Genomic DNA, 5,938 nt, shown 5'->3' with positions numbered 1-5,938 from the left:
GAACCGTGTTTTATCCATAGTTACGCATATGTTAGCAAATAAATAAATAAAAAAAATAAAAAATAATCAATAATTTGCAAACTGAATCGAGATTGCACACCACATGCAGCTGTTTGCGCTAGGTGGCTTAATAGTGAAAACAGTAGGTTTTCTTCAAGCATATATCTATCTCGCTCGCACGCGCTTTAGCTGAGCAACGGCTATCTAATAGTCAATGTGATTGACTGCAGCGTTTCCTCTTTTTTTGATCATATTCTCTTCTACTCCGGTATATAGCATTTTTTTAATATTTCAAAGTTACGAATTCAATTTAATAGGGGAGAGTAGGGTAAGATGACGAGTAGGATAAGTTAACAAATGGAGATATGCAACCAGCAAAGAGAGATTGAAATGCGCCACCTACCCGTGATCTCAATATATGGATATGTGGACGGTAGACAGATTTAAACGTTATGCGCGTTAGAGTGGGCGTGGCAAACTTTTTTTGGATCAATCGATAGGTACTGACGACACCAATACATTTTACTTAAAATTTTGTATCTAGCATGAAAATTGTGGGCGCCACAGGCTTGAGCGGCTTGTGGGCGTTAGAGTGGGCGTGGCAACTTTGCGTAATAAACTTGCGCTGCGTACAAGGCTACTGAATCTAATTCTGAGATCCCATTTCTCTATCTTTGATAGTTTCCGAGATGTCCGCGTTCATTCTACGATTTTTTTAAGTTTGTGGGCGTTAAATCGATAGGTATCGATAAGAACAATACATTCAATACAATACATTCAGTTAAAATTTTTATTCTAGCATCTGGCACTACTGAAACACAAATAAATTGAATTGGTTTTTTAATTATACCCGTTACTCGTAGAGTAAAAGGGTATACTAGATTCGTCGGAAAGTATGTAACAGGCAGAAGGAAGCGTTTCCGACCCCATAAAGTATATATATTCTTGATAAGGATCACTAGCCGAGTCGATCTAGCCATGTCCGTCTGTCCGTCTGTCTGTCCGGATGAACGCTAAGATCTCGGAAACTATGGGAGCTAGGCTATTGAGATTTGGCGTGCAGATTCCTGAGCTTCTTCCGCAGCGCAAGTTTGTTTCAGTAGAGTGCCACGCCCACTCTAACGCCCACAAACCGCCCAAGACTGTGGCTCCTACAGTTTTGATGCTAGAATAAAAATTTTAACTGAAATGTAATGTTCTCATCAGTACCTATCGATTGACAAAAAAAAGTTTGCCACGCCCACCCTAACGCCCATAAACCGCTCACAAACTTCAAAAAATTGTAAATATGAACATGGATACCTCGGAAACTATCAAATATAGAGAATTGGGACTTCAGATTTAGATTCCGTAGCCTTATACGCAGCGCAAGTTTGTTGCGCGAATATGCCACGCCTACTCTAACGCCCACAAACCGCGAAAACCTGTGACGCCCACAATTTTTATGCCAGATAAAATATTGTAACTGAAATGTATTGGTCTCGTCAATACCTATCGATTGGTCAAAAAAAAATTTGCCACGCCCACTCTAACGTCCATAACGCTTAAATCTGTATACCGCCGGTGGGTGGCGCCTTTTTATCTCGCTTTGCTACTTGCATATCTCTATTTAGCTGAGTAACGGGTATCTGATAGTCGAGGTACTCGACTATAGCGTTCTTCCATGTTAATACTTATTTCCCCTACTAGCATATAATTAAAACCAATTTTAAATTTACTATTTATATTTATTTATGTAAGAATTATTCGTCCTTACATCATGCCTGCAACTTTCTTACTTTAATATTAAAACGTTCTTGTTTTTGATACAAATATGACTAGACTTAAGAATTATTCAAACTTGTTTGTGTTTTCGTTTGAAATCAGAAGTTATTGCTTTAAACATAAATCAAATCATTATTCTTCATATAGCTTTAATTTTCTTAGTTTTTACTTTAACAGTTTCTCTTAATCCAATTAAAATTTTAAAAGTCTTGGTTTGCAATCCTTATAGTTTTTACAATACCTTTTGATTGGTCTGGACTGCCGTTCACAGTGATTTAAGTCCTATCGAGTACCTCGACTATCAGATACCCGTTACTCAGCTAAAGGGACCAAAGAAATATGGAGATATACAAGCAGCCAAACCAGATTGTAATGCGCCACCTATCCGCGATCTCAGTATATGGTTCTGTGGGCAGTTTTTGGCGTGGCAATTTTTTTAGGTCAATCGATAGGTATTGACGAGACATACATTTCAGCTAACATTTTTTTTCTAGTATGAAAACTATGGGTGCCACAGTTTTGGGCGGCCTGTGGGCGTTAGCGTGGGCGTGGCATATGCGCTGAGTACAAAGCTAAGAAATCTAAATCAAAAATCCCAATTCTCTATCTTTGATAGTTTCCTAGATATCCGCGTTCATACTTTTTTCAAGTTCGTGGGCAGCTTGTGGGCATTAGAGTGGGCGTGCCAAACTTTATTTTCGTCAATTAATACGTACTGATGATTACAACACAATTCAGTTAAAATTTGTATTCTACACAGAGAGGAAAAACCAAGAACATTGTGCTTGAGTTGAGAATATTCATTCTTAAAAACCGTGTAAGCACAAATGTTCTTATTTTGCGTTGAATGTTCTTAATTCTAGAACGAAATGGAAGGAACTAAAAAAGCGAAATGAGTTGATTTCGTTCCATTTTCAAGTGGATTTTGGACTTAATTTAAAACGTTTTGGTATCAGTATGATAACATTTTATGGTTGATTTTATTTAAATTTGGGATCAAAGGAAGACCATTTTAAACTTATTTTAAAAGAAGAAATGATTAAAAATTGAATAGTCTTCCCAAAAAAAACGCAAAAATATTTAGTTTTTAATAGTTTCATATTTTTATAAAGTTGGTTACAGTTATTACATGTTTGATTACTTAAATGCTTATAAAATAACATTATGGTACATATAAATGCTTATAAATAAATAAATCTAAATTAATGTAATGTAAGGGTGCGCTGGAAATAAAAGAACAAATGTAGGAGTAATTATAAGTTTTTTTTAATGATTTTATGACTATTATAAGTGCTTTTGTTTACATGTGTTTATATATACATACAGATATATATGTAGAACAAATAAGCACACGTAAACACGAACGAATTTGACCCTAACCAATTCTTGAGAAATACACTCTCAATTCAGCCAATCTTTAAAAACAATTCAGCAAACACTTGCATGTGTATGTACATTCCATACATACATACATACATAGATTTTACTGCAAAGAAAAGATAAATATAGCTAATAATTTGATTTAAGAACCACGTGATAAATGGATAACATTTCGTTCTTGTGTTGAGAACAATTTTGATTTAACCATATTTTAAGTACAAACTCAACTTGATTCAATCACCAAAAAAAATATTTTGAGCTCAAAAAATGTCATTCTCATTTTAAGAACATTTCCAACTCAGATGAGAACGTCAGAATTCTCTCTGTGTAGCATTAAAATTGCAGGAGCTTCTGTTTTGGGCGGTTTGTGGGCAATAGAGTGAGCGTGGCACTCTGACGATATAAACTAGCGCTGCGCAGGAATCTCTAGAATCTGCATGACTAATCCAGTATTCCAGCTTTTTTAGTTTCCGAGACCATAGCGTTGATACGGACAGACGGATATGGCTAAATCGACCCTGCTAGTGATCATGATCAAAATTATATGTATATACTTTATGGGGTTGGAAACGCTTCCTTCTACCTGTTAATACTTTCCGACGAATCTGGTAGACTCTTTTACTCTACGAGTAACGGGTATAACAAGTGGGCGCCAGACAGATTTTTAGCGCTTAGTGCGTTTGTGGGCATTTAAATGGCCCATAAAGTGGTCGTTCGAGTGGGCGTGGCTTATCGGGATAGCAATCTTATGCTGCGCATGAGCCCCTAGAATCTGCACGATTAGTTCCAACATTCAAGCTTTTATAGTTTCTAATATCACAACGTTCACGGACAGATGGACGGGCAGATAGACATACGGACATGGCTAGACCACCTCGGCTAATAATCATGATGACTAGTAGAAAGGAACAAAAGTGATAAATCGTACGCGGGAACATAATCTAGGAGCAATTCTAAGCAATCTAGCATCCTGCTGAAATAAACTCGCGATGCGCAAGAATCTCTATAATCTAAGTTCTTAATCCCAAATGTCTTGCTTTCATAGTTTCCGAGATCTTAGTGTTCATACGGACGGACGGACAGACAGACACACAGACAGACAGACGTACATGGCTAGATCGAGTGATCATGATCAAAAATATATATACTTTATGATTTCGGAACCGTATCCATCCAACTGGAACATACTTTCCGACAAATTTCCCATACCAAAAAAAAAACGGAAGAAATCAGGAACATTTTGCATGAAAATTATCCATTCGCTCTTTTGCGTCCATAATAAATGAAAAGCCGCGGAACCAAATCATGAACATTAAGATGAAATTATGAATGCGTCTCTGAAAAAAGCACTGACAGAAATGGGATGCACATCGTTCCTAAATTATCAACACCGTTAATGAAAACATGTATGTAGGTTTAGTGTCCCGATTGTCCGTACCTAAAAAATTCCGCCATTAACAAATGGAAGCACTGGTTCGAGTCCGCGAGAAGACGTTTGTGAATCGTAAGTTTCATTAAAATATTAATTCTTATGCTTATATATATATTTATATATACTTCTAATAAATAATATACAAAAAAATTTATTGTCATCAGCAAAATAACCAAAATACACTAAATTCTAACAACAACAAAAAAAAGGTAAAAGTAATAATATAATCTCTACCAGGCGTCCAGAAAACTAGCATGTACACAAACCCGTTACTCGTAGAGTAAAAGGGTATACTAGATTCGTCGGAAAGTATGTAACGGGCAGAAGGAAGCGTTTCCGACCCCTTATAGTATATATGTTCTTGATCAGGATCAGTAACCGGGTCGAACTAGCCATGTCCGTCTGTCCGTCCGTCCGTCTGTCCGTCCGTCCGGATGAACGCTGAGAGCTCGGAGACTATAAGAGCTAGGCTATTGAGATTTGGCATGCAGATTCCTGAGCTTCTTACTCATCGCAAGTTTCAGCAATGTGCCACGCCCACTCTAACGCCCACAAACCGCCCAAAACTGTGGCTCCTACAGTTTTAATGCTAGAATAAAAATTTTAACTGAAATGTATTGTTCTCATCAATACCTATCGATTGACAAAAAAAAAGTTTGCCACGCCCACTTTAACGCCCACAAACCGCCCACAAACTTCAACACTTCGTTAATATGAACGCGGATATCTCGGAATCTTTCAAAGATTGAGAATTGGGATTTCAGATTTAAATTCCGTAGCCTTGAGCGCAGCGCAAGTTTGTCACTCGAAGATGCCACGCCCACTCTAACGCCTACAGGCCACCCAAATCTGTGGCGCCCACAATTTTCATGCTAGATAAAAAATTTTAACTAAAATGTATTAGTCTCCTCAGTACATACCGGTTGATTAAAAAAAAGATTGCCAAGCCCACAAACCGACCAAACCTGTGGCGCCCACAATTTCCATGCTAGATAAAAAATTTTAAACAAAATGTATTGGTCTCGTCAATACCTATCGACTGAATAAAAAAAAAAGTTTGACACGCCCACTCTAACGCGCATAACGCTTAAATCTGTCTACCGCCCACATATCCATATATTGAGATCACGGGTAGGTGGTGCATTTCAATCTCGCTTTGCTGCTTGCATATTTCCATTTCCCTTTGTTCCGATTAGCTGAGGAACGGGTATTTGATAGTCGAGGTACTCGACTATAGCGTTCTTCCTTGTTATAAGCGTTTCCGACCCCACAAAGTATATATATTCTTGATCAGGATCACTAGCCGAGTCGATCTAGCCATGTCCGTCTGTCCGTCTGTCCGTCTGTCTGTCCGTCCGGATG

The sequence above is a fragment of the Drosophila suzukii genome, chromosome X, assembly GCF_043229965.1.
Source record: "Drosophila suzukii chromosome X, CBGP_Dsuzu_IsoJpt1.0, whole genome shotgun sequence".
Lineage (NCBI taxonomy): Eukaryota > Metazoa > Arthropoda > Insecta > Diptera > Drosophilidae > Drosophila > Drosophila suzukii.
This window is presented reverse-complemented; position numbering follows the sequence as displayed.